Raw genomic sequence first — 18,228 nt, 5'->3', positions numbered from 1 at the left:
GGAAGCAGATACTACACCATAACATAAGATGTGGCTAGTTAGCTTCATCTGGGATGAACTGAAATCACTAGTGACATGTCTGATGGAAAAGGAAAATAAAATGGTAGACAGCAATTTAATTGTTCATCTGTAGACCAGAGATAGTATTTCAGCCTTTTTCTGTACACATCAGTTGTTTTATATTAAATATCTTTTTAGTTGATCTTTTAAAATGTTAACCGTGATGCCAATGTGTCATTCTTGGTGGTGCCAGAAAGCTCTTTGGCTAAGTGAACCACAGGAGTTTTAATAAACCTCAGCACTGCCATTAGTTGTAACTTGACTAACATTCTGAATGCTTTGTGCAGAAAATCCACTTCTTGTTTCTACCTAGGTCAAATAATTTGCAACATTAAATATTAAACAACCTATAATACTGGATGATTGAGATAAAAAAAGAAGCACATAAAGCCTCAAGTGCCAGGAAATTAATGTTTTCTTCTACCATTACGTGCCTGTCTCCTCTAATAGTTTGTAATGTCTTCTTAAAAGTTCCAGATCTTTTGCAGAACTCGATTTTATTATTATTTTTTTTTCCAGCTGGGATGACTCAATTGAATAAAAAATATTTTTATGATATAAACTGTTACATTTCGTGTCATGGAGGGGGGAGGACCTTTTTTAATTTAAAGAATTACAACTTTCTGGCTGTAGAGCTTTTCTGTATTGAATCCCTTAACAATTATTTTTGGTCTTGACTTTTCTTCTTCCAGACTTATTTGCTAATTGCCCTGTTTTTGAGATATTGTATGTATTTAGCTAAATTAAAGCCTCCATTGGGATAAACAAGCTGAAGTTCCATGGAGCTTAAAGGAGTAAAACCTTTTAAAGAAAACTGTCGGTCTGATTCTAGACCACTGTATCTTTTCTATTAATGTTTCTTTATTCCTGAAGCCTTATTTGCTCCTATTGCTTGTCTACATTACTTAATATATTATTTTCTTAACCATGTTTTATATCTCCAGTTCACTGCTATGTTCCCTCTTCCTACCCACCCTATTTTGGTGCTCAGCTAAATGCCACGGAAAACACAGGATTGTGCTGCCCTAAATTCAGCTTTGCATAAATAGAACTCGCTTTAATGTTTAATTTAATCCACATGTTAATTATTGTATGGAAAATCAACTGGGCATTTTACTGAGCACACAGGTCTTTGCTTTTGTATCTTTTACACTTGGAGGAATGCTTTCTGTGTCTTTCACAGCGTCTTTAAACTCTGAGCAAAGTTCTCCTTGAAGCAAGCAGTCAAATACCTGTACATATTACAAATAAGACAAGATTGCTATGTTTAGAGAAAACATTTTCATAACTTTATGCAACCTCAACTTTTGTTCCAAGGCTCTCTAATTTTGTTCTGTTTCAAAGTTTTGCTTACATTTCTGTACTTCATGTCGAGTCCTTGCTCAGCCTGCTACCTTTGAGACCAGGCAACTGAAACATGGAGAGGAATAGTGGCACAGGACTTCCACTGCAGAAAAGTAAAATTGAAACCACCATAACTCATATATCAATATGATATGTTAGCTATATCCTGTAGTTTTTATTTTTTTGCCAAGGTTCCCTTTTTGTAGTCCCTAAAATTGTTTGGGAGTTTGAGGGGGATGGTGTGTGTTTGTTTTGTTTTCCTGAATTTTTTTTTTTTCCTGTGAATTATCTTTCATCATCTTCAAACTTAGCCTGACTCTGAATCAAACTTAGGTGTCACATAATTTTCTGAAATGTATTTCTTCCAAGATTAAATTAAAATTTATCAAGGTCCTGAATCTTTATCTTATTCTGGGTAATCAAATCACAAATAAGAGCACATATGTATGTTTCAAGTATCTTTTGTTCCTGTTCAAAAGGCCAGGAGAAAGTCTACACATAGTTTGTGGAATTAGAAGTCTGTTTTGTGGACTTAGGTATCGTTTAATTGATTACTAGGTCTTGTGCAGATTTTCTGAACACAGGTGAAAGTCATTATTTGTATATTCGTTTGCATATTGAATTGGACCTAGTCCCGTCTTCTGGAAAGGAGGGACACATTGCTTAGGATTTGATGACTACCTTGGGTACTTTTCATGTTCAGTGGCATAAGAGTCTGACTTTTAACCTGAGATAACATGGCACGACTGAAGAACTGGATGATTCTTCTTCATGAACAAACAAGAGATTTCCACAGAAAACCAGCTTACACATGACTTTATTTTTAGGATTCTTTCTGCATGATAAATTATTTTACCTAACTTATCTCATTCTTTGATTACTGCACTGATTATAGATTAATGTTTGCAAAGATGCAAAATACCCCCCAGTAAGCTGACAGAACTTTGTCCTGCCGCTTAGGTAAGGCCCAATGGTGGTCCCTTGTACCTCCAGCAAAGTATTGAGCAGAAACTTCTTTATGCCACTTCGTATTAAGCTCTTTGGCTTGCCAAAGAATCACTAAGGTCTTAAGAGGAGTTTGTTTAGTCATCTTTATTGGGAAAGGTCTATTCAAATGGAAATTGGCCCAGAGAGGTAGTTGATTGTGCTAGCTTCCTGGGTCAGCAAAATGTCCATGGCTGTGGCCACAAAAACAAATAAATAAAGGGACAAAATATGCCTGTGCTACATGTCTGAAAATAATATTGCAAAACAAACTTAATGACCAGCTAAGATCATCATGTCAGCTGACACCTGGAACATGCTTCAGTAAGATGCAGTTTTGCTGATCTTGATATAAGGATAGTTGCTTGCATCAGACCAGAATGGATATAACAATGGTCTTCAGTTTTCCAAGAATACTGTGGAATAAAATGATAGTATGATGAAAAAATAAGCAAGAACATGGATGTTAGTATTCAGACAGTATAATATATATTTTTTTTCTTGGTAGTTGTGTTTGGCCTTACATTCATAATTCTTCTTAAATTCATTGCACGCTGGCATTCATATATGATCTTTAGGGACCATATATGACATATCATGAAATCTGGTCTTGGCAGTTTTCCACCAGTAATACAGGGGTTAACCTTATACCTTCTGGTAACTTCAGGAAAATCATATTTGCAAAGTCTTCCATCAATACAGTCTTGGGTACCTTGCATCTTTTTTACCTGCTAAGCTTAGCCACATATTAGTTGTGGATTCTTTGTTTACTGTTAAGTACAGTTTTCATTTTCTTCAATGGTTTAATAGATTAAAATATTGCTCCACAGAATTATTTCAATTTCAAAATAACCAGTCATATTAAATTAGTCATTGGCTCTTTAACATATTAACTTAGCTTTATGGCATCTTCAAAGAGTTGTCTTCAAGTTTTGTCTTTCCTGATATTAAAATATTTGAAGCTGAATAATATGATTTCAAATATATGGCATTCACAAGGTTGGTTCCAGAGACTGTATTTGACAGAGTAGTGTATGAATTACTATTGTCACTAAGGACAAGGTAATCCAGAAATCATAGTGAGCATCTGTCATGTGTTTCTCTAATCAATATCTGTGCAGTTCTTGAGTTCCATATTTTGCAGCAGTGTGAAGTGAGAATGTGGTCCAAACTGCACTAAAAACACTTAAGAAGTGGCAGTATATTGTAAAAGAAAACAGACACTGTTTCTTATAAAAGGTAACAGAAGCCATCATAGAGCATGTGGTGGGTTGGCCTTCACCAGCTGCCAGGCACCCATCCAGAAGTTCTCTCATCCCCCTCCTTAGCAGAGCAGGGGAGAAAATATGATGAAAAAGCTCATAGTCAAGATAAAGGCAGGGACATCAGTTACCAATTACCACCACAGGCAAAACAGACTCAACCCGACTTGGGAAAAATTAGTTTATTTCCAAGCAACATAGAGTTGGATGCAGAGAAACAAAGGAAAAAACTAAAGCACCTTCCTCCCACCCTCTGTTTTTCCCAGGCTTAAATTCTTTTATTCATTCTCAGCTCCTCTCCCTCCTTCTTTTATGTGTACCGGTTCTCCAGTGTTCCATTAAAAATATAATTAGAGTTTAAAAGATGCAGCTATTGAAATATAAAGATGTTACCGGATTAAAGATAATGTAGATTCTTTAGACTCTAGGAACTAATCTAATCCTGGTAGCAGATGTTTCATCCTTATCTTCAAGCTATTGTGATGTGACCAGGGAGACAAAAAAACACTTCAAGCATTCCTGCATGATTGGAACTTAATTTTCACAGCTGATAGCTGGAAACAAAAAATCTTGACAGTGCTTATCTTAAGATACAATGAACCTAGCAACAAAAAAGTAATTTACTGGGAAAAATAGAACTTGCTGCCTGGATTCTTCTTCTGAATTGTTTTGCGATATTGTAGCTCTTGACTTGTAAATCTCTCCACATGTAAAGTATGATTTATATAATATATAGTATATAGTAGATAATATGTAATTAATATGTGAAAATACGATGATATGTCTCTATCAGCCTGCAGTATACAGTCTTAATGCCTGATTCTCCTCACAGTTTGCTTTTGTAAAAGTATAAATTTAGGCCGAGTTATAACCCTGAAACATGTATCTCTCCTTGTGTGAGGTATATAAAGTATTTAATATCTGTATGAATTTATACTTATCTTTTAGACAGGTGTATATGTGAATAATAAAGGATAATCATCAATGTGATTAAGATCAGATTTGGTTTTAATTATTTAGCATCATAAAAATGGAAAATCATTATCTTTTTCTGAAATGTGAAAACAAAGTGAGTTTGGTTACATGTGTATGCAATACTGCATATTCACCAAACTTGAATTGAGAAGTACCCTTGAGTGGCTGTTCTCAGGAAGCAGTTTATCTGAAAACATTTACTTTTGTCTGAAAATTACTTTTTAATTTGCTTTTGTATTACTCTCAATTATTAGGTCACTGTTATTCACAAGAAGTAAAAGAGAATGTTTGGTTGTTGAGTAACAGCATCCAGTTTTTTGGGACAAATTAGTTTCCCTGCAGCAATCTGAAGCACTGCTGGTGTAAGAAGGAAGCAAGTTCGTCTGCGTGTTACCATTGCATGGGCTAAGCACCCAGGTCTTTGTTGGCTTAGATCCATTGAACCAGTGCCTCTCCATTGACTTAATTGTCAATGTAAACTGGATTATCATTCAAAATACTTATAGGTATTGATAGCTTCCTGTATGCTATTTACAGACAACTTAGTGGCTAGAATGGGGAAATGAAAACTGAAGTTTGGCTTAATGACCTAAGAAAAGTATTTAACTCTTCATGGTTCATTTTGCTTGCAGGTAAAACAGGTATATAATGCTCAGACCTTTAGGGAACAAACCAGGGCCAGATTATTTCCAAATACTTGAAACAAATCTTCCGTGACACTTGGCTAGATGTTATGCTCACCTCTCTTCATCCTCTTCCAAGCTGAAGATTTGGAATATGCTATCAGGCATGACTGCTTGAGCGAGAGCTTTTTCACAGCTGTTGGCTTCTCCCAGGGTCCATATGTTTTCACAATAGAGTTTTTCCTGAAGTCTGTCTATGATACAGCTAATAGCACAGATAAAGTAAGCATTATCAGGAACCAGCCTGCTCAAACAATTTTAATGCAAAAGATGCTCACACTTCTTTATAACTTACATATCCAGGGTATTTCACTCTATCCTTGAAAAAAAAGAAAAATATTTCTTTGCTGCTGGCAGACACATAGATAACAAAATAGAGCTTCCTCTGCTCTGACCGTTAGTCAGGAGTTATGATTTTTGACTGACTTCTGTTTGGAGCAGAGGTGAAGCATTTCCTGGAGATGCATAAATATCTCATTGACGCACATGGTTTTGAAAAATTTTGTCAGACACTAAAGAACAAGAATGTAATTGCAAGCAAGTGGGTGGACCTGGGACAGGAATAAATACGACCCAGTTTCTTTCTAGTGGCCTGCTAACCGTAGATGAATGTATCTTGACATCATTCAAAGGGCAGGAGAGAAAATCTCTCTTCGGTTCTGCAGGTTCAGATACAATATTGTAACAGAGGCATGAGAGAGCGAAAAGCTGGATGAGAAGCTGCTTGAGCTGCTGTGTGAATGCATTGAAGAGATGAGGGCAACCCCGTATCTATGGGTCTTGTTTTGACTTTGTAGCAACAAACTGTGAACTCGTTTCAGTTTGGGACAAGAAAAGGAAGCAAAATGTGTCCCAATCACAAATCATCAGAGCAAATAGGGGAAGAATGATTCTCACTCCCCAGGCAATGAGCTACAAGGAGGCATGATTTACAGGAAATATGCGGGGGTAACAGAGGTCCTTTCTGATTCCCGGCCCTGTGACTGGGTGCAAGATCATTTGTCTCCATTTATGGTATCACAGAATCACAGAATCACACAGAATCGACTGGGTTGGAAAAGACCTCAGAGATCATCGAGTCCAACCCTTGGTCCAACTCTAGTCCGTTTACTAGATCATGGCACTAAGTGCCATGTCCAATCTCAGTTTAAAAACCTCTAGGGACGGCGAGTCCACTACCTCCCTGGGCAGGCCATTCCAATGCCTGATCACTCTCTCTGTAAAGAATTTCTTTCTAATATCCAGCCTAAATTTCCCCTGGTAGAGTTTAAGCCCATGCCCCCTTGTCCTATTGCTAACTGCCTGGGAGAAGAGACCAATCCCCGTGAAACAACTGTGTTTTCTCCAAAAAAACCCCACCTACTTGTTGATGGTTAAAAATCTGCTGCCATTCTATGCCAGAATTTGATGCAGATTGAATCAGAAGCTTGGCAGCCTTCACTGATCTGTCCCCCTCAATATTCCTCTCATCGTTTAATTATCTGAGCAGTAATGAAATAGAGAGCTGGGAGCTAATACTGTTACTTTCAACTACTACTTTGACCAAGAATGACAGATAATGACATTTTACAGATGAATGAATGAAGATTAATAGAGACATAGCTGTGAAGATTAAATAATCTAGAATCTCAACTGGATGGAGAAAACTCTCGTGAAATGCACTGGGAAAATGTAATAAACATTTTAAAGAATGAATGTAAAAAAAAAATCATGTTTTTACCTACAAAGACTGGAAATTCATCTGTATTTATCTTAGTAATAAGTTTGATGTTTAGCTTCAGAAATATTAAAAATTATTGTTTTTCCGTAGACACAACTGCTCTTGCCCACAGGAGCAGTCAGTAAGTATAAAGGGTGAGGAAGTACTCACAAAGTTTTCTATGGGGAAAAGAAGCAATGAAAGGCCATTACAATTAAGGACTGTATAGAAAGTCTTTGTGGGTAAATTCATTATGAAAGGTAAGTGTGAAATTCCCCAGGCATATCTGCTCCTTATTAATGGGTTTTCAGGCTGGTCATATTTGCTGCAGAGTTCAGGACCAAGAGATCTGCTGATACCCCTTGACTCACTATTTGTGAAGGGATGCTGCCACAAACTATAGGATTTTCAGATATGAAATTGCGTTTTGAATTGTACTGATATTATTGTTCCATAATAAATAACTGTGAAATTGCCCAATATACCTGAGCTTCCTCAGCAATAAATAGAGATATTGAATTATAAAGATATTCAGTCCCTGGACATGTGTGAAACAGAAGTCAGTGTTTGCTGCTGTAGTTTCATGTGACACCTAAGGCTAAGCTGGTGCACCACACCTTCTGCTTTTCTCCATTTCCCTGTCTCCGTGGTTACGTCGCCCCTGTTCTTATCATGTCCTGCTTTGTATGAGTGTAGCTACTCGCATGTCCACCCAGTGAACGAACTGTGGTTGATTGCAAGGATAGCTTTCATGCCTTGGCCCAGCGCATGAGGGACCACACAGGATGCTTTTGCATGATGAGAGGAGAATGGCTCTGGGGCAGGAGCAGGAGCAGCAGGGGTGCGGGTGAGACAGGGCCACTCCTTCCAGTGGCAGTCTCGGCCTGAAGTGCTCATGGGATTGCTGTGTCAGTTAATGCAATCATTTCCTGTTCTAAATTTAGTGAAAGTGGTAATGCCAGATATTGCTGTGTGGTAACTGCTAGTAAATTCCTCCCTTTTGAAATAATGAGCACCAAATGTGCAGCCAGTTAGACATTTGTTGCCTGGGAGGAATACAGAGAAATTGTCCAGGCTGCCAAGGATCAGGTTAGGAAAGCTAAAACCCTGACAGAATGGTGACAGTGATGTCAAGGGCAACAAGAAAAGATTCTACAGGTACGTAGGTGATAAAATGAAGACCACGGAAAACATGAGACCTCTCCACAAGGAAATGGGAGACCTGGTTGCCTGGGATATGAAGAAGCCTGAGGTACTCAATGACTTCTTTGCCTCAGTCTTCACCATTAAGTGCTCCAGCCACATTGCCTAAGTTGCAGAAGACAAAGCCAGGGACATGGAGAATGAAGATCAGATTCAAGATCATTTAAGGAACATGATGGTGCACAAGTCCATGGGACCTGATGAGATGTATTTGTGGGTCCTGAAGGAACTGGTGGATGAAGTTGCTGATGCACTACCCATTATATTTGAGAAGTTGTGGCAGTCTGGCAAAGTTTCCACTGACTGGAAAAGGGGAAACTTCACCCCCATTTTTAAAAAGGGAAAAAAGGAAGACCTGGGGTACTGCAGGCCAGTCAGTCTCACCTCTGTGCCTGGCAAGACCATGGAGTAGATAATCTCTGAAACTATGCTAAGGCACATGGAAAAGAAGGAGGTCATTGGTGACAGCCAGCATAGCTTCACTAGGGGCAAATCATACTTGACAAATTTTATGGCCTTCTATAACAAGGTTACAGTGTTGGCCAATAAAGGAAGAGGAACTGATGTCATTTAACTGGACTTGTGCAAAGCATTTGATGCTGTCCCGCATGACATCCTTGTCCCTAAATTAGAGAGAATTGGATTCGACAGATGGACCACTCAGTGGATAAGGAACTGGCTGGATGGTTGCACTCAAAGAGTTGTGGTCAACAATATCCAAGTGGAGACCAGTGAGGAGCAGCATTCCTTGGGGGTCGGTATTGGGACCAGCGCTATTTAACATCTTTGTCATCGACATGGACAGTGGAATCGAGTGCACCTTCAGCAGGATTTGCTGATGACACCAAGCTGTGTAGTGTAGTCAACATGCTGGAGGGAAGGAAAGGCATTCAGAGGGACTTTGATAGGCTTGAAAGGTGGGCCCAAGTGAACCTCACAAATTTCAACAAGGCCAAGTTCAAGGCCTGGCACATGACTCGGGGCAATCCCAAGCACAAATACCTTCTGGGCAGCCCTGAGAAGAAGGACTTGGGGTGTTAGTTGACAAGAAGTTCAACATGACCTGGCAATGTGTGCTTGCAGCCCAGAAAGCCAACCATATCCTGGGCTGCCTCAAAAGAAGTATAACCAGCAAGTTGATGGAGGTGATTCTGCCCCTCTACTCTGGTCTTGTGAGACCCCACCTGGAGTATTGCATCTACCTCTGGGGCCTCCAACATAAAAAGGACATGGGCCTGTTGGAGCAAGTCCAGAGGAGGGCCACGAAGATGATCAGAGGGGCTGGAACACTTCTTCTATGAAGAAAGGCTGAAGGAGTTGGGGCTGTTCCGCCTGGAGAAGGCTCCATGTAGACCTTCTAGCAGCCTTCCAGTACCTAAAAGGGACCCTACAAGAAAGCGGGAGAGGGACGTTTTGCAAAGGCATGTAGTGACAGGACAAGAGGAAATGGCTTTAAACTGAAAGAGGGTAGATTTGGATCAGATATAAGGAAGAAATTCTCCACCAGGAGGGTGGTGAGACACTGGAACAGGCTCCCCAGAGAAGCTGTGGATGCTGGCTGTTCAAGGCCAGGTTCGGTGGGGCCTTCATGCAGTTACTGTATGCATGAGTATATGCAGGTGACTAAATTCCCAGTCTGATTTGTATGCCACATAAAAACATCACAAAGAAACAGTTTCTAAATTGCAAACCCTGTAGAACACTCCTGGTTGCAGAGAAACTTCATGATCTGCATGAGAGAATAAGTTCGGCAGGACCTGATATTTGAATATAACAAGCTTACTAACTTCTGGACATCCAAAAAAACCAGAACAAAAGTATATTTTTCTCTAAGACACTGTGGTCTAGTTTACAGGTAGTAGAAAAAAAATGCTTACAGTATCACGGTTTTTACCACATCTTCTTCCACTTAGCATGTTTTTTCTGTAAATGGGCAGGATTTGAGGATGTTTTCATTCATTTGACTTCAGTAAACCTAAAGTGGAAGGAGAAAATGCATGTTGTTTCAGGCTTCCTGTCAGAAGACATCTGGCCCTTTATTTGATTGTTTAAGTCAATGGTTCCCAAAGTAAGGTTACAAATCAGTGAAATTACCAGGGCATCATAAGAGGTTGGAAAATATAGATCGCTATGTTAAAAGGTAGAATAGATAGATTTTTAAATTAAAATATTTGTGATTAAAGTATGTGAATATTAACAATAATCTGAGCCTGTCTTTCAATTTGCGGACACAGACATAAGAAAAATGCTCATAGAAGATAGTAGTTTCTTAGGGAGCTATTGAAAATGTTTAAATTAATTCACAGTAAAATAATCTCACTGTATATAGACTAAACATTTCAGTAGTTTCACTTCTCTTCTTTAAGCATCAGAATGCCTGAGCAAAAAACAAGGTCTTTCTCATCCTTTACCAGATAGAGACTGTTTCCAGGAGCTCATTGTGTCAGGTGATGACCCTGGTAATTCTGGTCAGTACCCAAGGAGCTCTATCCCACTGTGTTTGGGTAGACTGCAATTCTGTGTGGATCTGCTTCTTGTTTAAGTAAGAAGTGATTGGTTGGGAAACTTCTATAAAGCCTATTTTTATATATTTGAGTCATCACATGCTCCTGGGAAGGTAAAGAGCAATGTTAGTAACGTATTTTCTCATGCACAGCCCTGCCCATGCAGTATGTACATAAGAAATCAAAAGCAGAAAGGATTAAAGACAAGGAGCCATTGGGATAAGAAAACCAGGTTAGGGCTAAACAGAGGCAAGAAGGCAACTTGAGATAAGAAAGTTTTGGAAGAAACTTCACCTTTACTCCCATGTTTGTAGCCCACAAAGTACTGAACATTGTGTGGGGCGAGAAGCTACCATGACCTACTGTTTTCTCCACAGACATTGACTGGCTGTTTAAGTAGAAACACAGTACTGGGAAGCCAGTCTGTCTCCTATGAGAAGAGGTACACTACCCACATGAGGTAGTCAGCATGCGGATTAATGCCAAATGCCAGAAGACAGCAAGGTCCTACTTCCGCAGACAGACGGAAAGGTGTTTGTTGAGGCATACTCATGCTCCTGAAGTTTAAGACCACGGTCTGATATGGCAGGCCTGCTGTTTTCCCCCCACATCTCTCCACAAGGTGTAAGAAACTATAAGAACCACAAGTTTACACTAGTACTGGCATGTTATCTCCTTACAGTAGAAAGGTATTTTATTGAGTCAAATGTCTCTGTCCAACATTTTCAAATGTGTTTTCAGACAAATTAAATCATTGGAAACTTAATGCACTGCAGGAATTACATATGCCAGATCTTTCCTTTATTTCATATCTAGAAAGATGAACAAAATTATTGCTGGTGGTGAGTTCAGGCCTGAACACAGTAGTCCAACAGGTACGCAGTAAGGGAAGAGTTACTCTAAGACTGGGACAGTTACCAAAGTTTGATAAAAGTCATATCAAACTTCAGCATAAGGCTGTATAGATACCTAGAATGCCTACACAGGAGATCTACAGTCAGTGTAAACTAGCCTGTTTTTTTTCTTATTAACAGGATCTTTATGCTTTGATGACCAGCTTGTCTCCTAAACTGGAGTTTTTAACAGGTGAATTTTGCAAGCTTTCTACTCAATAACTCATGACAATTTCAAGGGCTGTTGTTAAGCTAACTTGGGATCTGCACAAAATACAAGTTAGTTTGTTTCCAGTGTATTCCAATTATGACATCTTCTTGGCTCAGTGATAGCTAATGGTGCCAAGATAACTTCTAACATTTTTTGAATAATTGGGTGATTTCACAATAGTGTCTAAAGCCATCTGATTTTTCTTGGACAATAGCCCAAGATTTTTCAAATGACAGAATGATGACCTAACTGCAGATGAAATGTGTGTTGCCTGCTTAGAAGTTGTATTCAAAACCTTGCTAAAATCCACCATCTTGGATTAGTTACGGAGTTTTCAGGAGACTGGTAAAATTGTATTACACAGAGGATAAGTTCCCCTCTTAGAATTCATTTCTCCAGCAACTTTGGGTCCCTTATGATGACTCATGCCTATCAGTCAAGAAGAAGGGCCATCAGTCCGATCCAGAGATGACGCAGGCTTGATTTTCAGTGTAAGAGCCACAAGAATGTTAAACAAGTCATGTTCTTTTGACATTTCTACCTGGTAAACTGTTCCCTCTGCCTTCTAAAATAAAACATGAACGGTAACCACCGTGGTCATTTTTACAGCGGCAACTAACACTCTGCTGCACACTGAGCTGACTTTTCAGCTCTGCATGCCTGATGTAGGCATCTAAACAAAGGTGAATCCCTGAAATGGCAAATGCCTCCTCTTGTCATTGACCTTCTCCCATGCAAAAAGGAGGCCGTTTGACTTAGACATCTAAATCCAGATGTGAATGCCTAAATTTATCTGTATAGGAAGAAGACTTTCAAAATTCTGGCCACAGTTTGTTTTGTTTTTTGTTTGTTTTTTTTTTTTTTTAGGATTTTCAGGATTTTAGGGCTGAAGGACATTTCAGTCCCTTTAGCTCATCAGATATACCTGAAAGGAAAGAAACAAATCATATGAGTTAGCTAGCCGAACATTAATTAAAGCTGACAATAAATAAGAGTGAAACCACTAGTTATTTTTAAAGGACTCTAATTATTGTGGACAATGTAAAGAAAGCCTTAGGAAAAAAATAAGAAATGTTTATTTTCCCCTTCCAATCAATAAAAGAGTAAAGGGTAGTAAGATTTGACCTATTATTTCTGTAAGATATGGTGCTCTGAAATAATTGTTTCCGTTACCTAACTACACATACACATTGTTTAATAAATTGTCTTAAAATTGAAAGCATATTTTCATAATCTTACATATAATTTGGTTTGCTGTTTCTAAAAAATCACCTAATGATCAAAATATTAAAAGTTATTTTTAGGCACGTTAACTGTATTTATATTTTTATGTAAATGCACCTTGACATGATTCAACATTAACAAAAATACCAACTAGCACAAAATAAACATGTCGTAGATGATCTCAAGTTGTTCTTTTCTGTGGCCACCAGCTGTTCTGGCAGCAGAACGGGCTCTTAAAGCTGGGGGTGGTTCAGAACAGGGGATTCTTTTACAGAGCTTTATATGACTTCTTTGCTTCCTCTAATGTAGAAATAATCATCCTTATTTTTTTTTAATTCACATTTTGGTCAACTGAGAAGACTGTGTAATTCCTTTTAGAAACATTACATGTAAATCTTTGTTGATCTCTGCCAAAGCTCTCAAGAACATCCAAGAAGGAAGAGGATTTCATGGCTTATTATGATTACACCGGTGAAGTATTAGGCAAAGTGATTGTCTGATTTGGAAATTTTAAAAATCCATTTCGTTTAACCCAGGGCTCAACATGCCAGAATACTGGAATTCTGAGGGCAGCTTTCTACTAAATAAAATGGCAGTTACTCAAATGCTCTGCATTTTGAACAATCTCCTTCCAGCTGTGTAGTTCCTAGCAAGTTACCAGCAGCATCCATTATGTATAGTAAAAAGTTTATAAAAAGAACTTTCCATTTCTAAACCTAAATAAATAGTTTTGCATTATGATTAGGTTAAAGAAGCAAAGCATCCCATAATTTTTGAATGAAAATATTATTGGAGCCTTTGTAGTGTTTTCTGGTTACATCAAAATATGTAAATAAAAGAAGTGAGCCAATATAAAAATATTGAAACAAGAATGTTGCAATATGAAGGAAAAACTATTACATGAGATTACAGACACTATAATTATCAAATAATATTTACAATTTGAATTTGCCAATTTCAGTTCTTGTTTCTCTAAAGCTATTAAAATTTCTACGTCACAGGCACAGCTGCAGAAATCCAGCCCTTCACTGATTCCAGGAGCATGAGATTTCAGCTGCTCTGTTAAACTGGGTATTTTATTGAAGAACATTTGAAGTTAAATATATAGTCAATGTTCAGCTTTAATAATCATGACGCATCCGTTTCTTTTGGAACAATATGCACAAGAGGAGTAGTATAAGAGTGGAGCCTCTGACATTTTTAGTGTTGGTATGTCAATTTTTCCATTCTAAATCCTTACTTTGAGGTGGTTTTTAGTGAACTGTAACATTTGGCAGAGAAGCTTTTAGCACTGGGGAGTTGTTTGGGGTTTTTAAAAAATAAATAAATAAAAAACTAACATGAATTCTCTGTGTTACAGGACACGGAAAAAAGAAACTGAGTCTGTCATTCTTACTTCCCCCAAGCTGATTGCCTTAAAAAGAGCCCTGCTTTTAAGTGTTATAAATCTGTCTGGCCTCTCATGTGGGCTAAGATATTTAAGAGTTGGGGAAAACATAGAAGGATAAATGAGAAGACAAAAAGAAAACTGCTTTTATAACAAGCAGTGACTTCATTTATTTGTAATGAATAAATGAATTAATTTACCTAACAGGTATTCATGATTTGAAGTGAACCAATATTTGATAAGGGACCAGAGTCAGAGTATCACATCTGGGTTAGGACCATGTTTTGGAAAGCTTGGGGAGACACGGCGGCCTCTGGGATGCATTAGGGAGTGGCAGAGCATTGCTTGCAGCCGGACCCAGCAGCTGCATCTCATTCCCTTTTCCTTGGACCGCAAAGCTGCTGTCATCGCCAAAGCGAGCCCAAGGGTGTGGCGTCCCAGACCTTGGAAATTTTGGCCAGCCTGTGCACTGCTCCAACCAAACGAAGCCTTTTCAACACCTACTTAGCGTTAGCTGGAGCCCTCCCTACTGGCCTTGTGGCCAGGATCCCATGTGCTCACCTCTGGCTCTGGGCTTGACTTCTGGCCAGGGACGGCTCGAAAAGATGCACTAGCCAGCACCCAGCCACACGGCGAGATGGACTGACTCATGAACAGAGCTGAAAAAGAGTCCATAAAGAATTTACCTAGCTGTTGGAGGAGTGGCTTGATCCAGTCGACTATGCGCTGCATGATTGATGCTGCCGCCACCAGCGTTACAGTAGGAAATCATAGGGGGCGTGAAGGGGGTGGAAGGAACCATCCCCACCAGCCACAGCACAACTGAATGAGGACAATCAGCCTGAGGGGTTTCTCATCCTAGCTTTCCCAGCCTCACACAGGCAACCTCAGGGAAGAAACTTGGTGTACTTTTGTTTGCATTAACCGCAAAAATCAATTTTTAGAAGTCCACTGAAATGAGCATGCAAAAAAGCATCAACAATATTTGTCTGGTTGAAGAAGTCCAAAGACTAGATTTTTTCCTTTTAAATTATTTTAATTGTCATGCCCTAGTTATTATATCATATAGCATGTTTAGCAGCTTGGCATAAACATATAAATAATGAGATATCCTGTAGCTGAATAGACAGCAACAATAAATTACTGTAATAAAATAACCAACAATACGGCCCAAGCTCACCATGGTCAGAGAAGTTTCAAATGCTTTATGGATCAGCAACTGAGTGCTTGGAAAACTGTTTAAAAGGAAACAGTTTGTGCCCAGGCAGCTGAGGGAAAGTCCTTTCGAGAGATTTTTTTTTCTCTAATGGATTAGCTGCATATGGAACAAGATGGCTTATAACAATGTTGTGTATACAATTTCTTCAAGTGTTTCTTCAAGAGCGTATTAGGAGGAAATATTGTAGGAAATCCAATACTCCAGCCTAAAAATACCCCAAGCCTACAACATTTTTATTCCATTAAGATATATGTTCAACTAACAATTTGAAAGAAAATAATTACCTCTTCTCTATGTTTTTAGGTGAACACAAGGAAATCAAAAGCTAACATGCTGTAATGGAGTTGGGGATATGTGAAATTAAATATCAGTCTGGCTCCAGGAGAACCCAAACACCATTTGGGTTTATATGCTCTTCAGGACTGGTAAATTTATTTTCCAAATCTCTTCATAAAAGGGTTGGGAAATCTTTTAACCTTGGGCAGGCCATCCAGTAACATACATATAGCATTCTGCTATCATTGGTCTTATCATATAACCTCAGCCTATATCTGTTCTGGTCTTTCTTTGCCAGTTTTGCCTTTCGTGCTTTCTTATCTTAAGTTACAGCTCCAGTGTTTCACTGGGGCAGTTCCTATTCACCAGCCAGTATCTTCTTAACCACTACTCAAACTAAAGGTAGGTGGCCATTGGCTGATACATGAGCTGATGTTTGAACCGAGGGTGCTATTTAGTCAGCAGATTCTAGGCAGATCACCTGTACTCCTGGTCAGATGGGGATGCAGCTCTCTCCCCAGCTGGGATTGCTCACACTTCCATTAAGCAAATTCAAGCAAATTAAGATAACTGGTGGACACCCAGGATGCTGCTGTTGCTGTCAGTTCCAGCTGGTTATTGTGGTTATGAGGCTGCGTTTCTCACAAAAAGATCTTCTTCCGACCTGTGAATAATTCACACAGGTAGGAAAGTACCTATGAGTAATTGAGGGGTTCACCATGGTCACTATAAACATATTTTGCTCTTCTTAACCTTGTGCCAAAGAGCTCAGGAAATAAATTTCAGGGTTTTTTTTTTTTGTTCTGTTGGTTTGGGTTTTTGTTTTGGTTGGGTTTTTTTGTTTGTTTGTTTTTTGTTTGTTTGTTTATTTCAAACAGTACTTTATTTGACTATCAACTCTTAACTATTAATAGTATGTGATTAGTCACATATGTCTAACAACATTTTCCAGTTAACTGCCCGGGTGCCTGAAAGCTTTAAAACAGGAGGAAAAGGAAGGATGATTGTCAAATGCTGAACAATTTACAAAAGTTATTGAAAAAGTTTCTTATTGCTGCATATTAGAGTATATTAGAACATGTACGCTGTCAAACAAGGCACTGTGCACCAGAATATATCTAAAGTTACATCCCACTGTAAAAGAAGGTTAAGTTACAGCTGAAGTTACTTAAATTATTGTTTTCATCATTTTACTCCAAGTAAAAAAAGTAAAAGTTGAATTGTGTATGTTCTATAACACAGCAATACCCACACTCTTTATCTTTCCATCGGAGCATGCACAGCCAGTTTGGGTGTTCCCAACTGCGACTCAATGGCTTGCTCATGTTGATTATATAATGAGACATGTTTCCAAGGCTGTGGCTGGGTGCAGGTGCTAAGATCAAGTTCTTGGTGTCTTGATTCTCGGGAGGGTCTTCAGAAGATGAAGCATCTGTGGTTACATTTAGAATTATAAATCATGCAATGAGATCATTGTAAGTCTCTGTTTTCGTAATAACACCATGTAACATTTTAAAGCACATAGACTGTATACTGGAAAAAGCATTGAACAAGAAACATCCCAAGGTAAAATGCAGTGAACTTTTCTGAACTACTAATTTTTATATACTAGGAGGTAGTTTTAGGGTCCTCTCACCTTTGTTTTTTAAGGCAACTCCTTCACATATTGTTTCCAACACTTTTCAAAGAAAGTGTACAAACTGCTGCAAACAAAGGCAATATCTAACCTATGCACTAATAGAAGAATCTCTGTTTAATAAGTGAAGTGTGAAAAATCTGTAACCACTTTACTATTCTGTAATAAAATCATCTTTTATTGGCATTACTACCTTTTTTTCTTATTAAGGAAGTGGCAGTTTGTACACAGTACTGTTTGCTCTACATGATACAAATGGAAATAATAAGCTAGTGGATAAATATTTACTTATTACATTCTTCTCCTATATGCTATTCACCAAGTCATGCAACCTGCAGTTTTACATAGGAAGATGATCAATGATTAACCACAGGTTACATCAAATTCCCTGGACAATCCCGTAGAGATTTCTACTAAAAGGCTAATGTTTATTAGAGGTGGGTACTCACACAAAGATTATGTCTTCTTTTTTTAGCTGAATTCCTTCTGTGTCCAGTGTATTGTTTTCTTCCATATTTTTTCTGTTCTACAGTTTTTGGTAGATACTGGAAGAGAAAATTATTAGCTCATATGTCAGAACATGGAAAACATTCCCAAAATCTTTTTAAAAGTAGAAATACTTCATCATAAACCCCAAGTATTTTCAGTAAAAAAATTAATTGTTTAGA

The sequence above is a fragment of the Columba livia genome, chromosome 1, assembly GCF_036013475.1.
Source record: "Columba livia isolate bColLiv1 breed racing homer chromosome 1, bColLiv1.pat.W.v2, whole genome shotgun sequence".
Taxonomy (NCBI): domain Eukaryota; kingdom Metazoa; phylum Chordata; class Aves; order Columbiformes; family Columbidae; genus Columba; species Columba livia.
Note: the sequence above shows the minus strand (reverse complement) of the source record.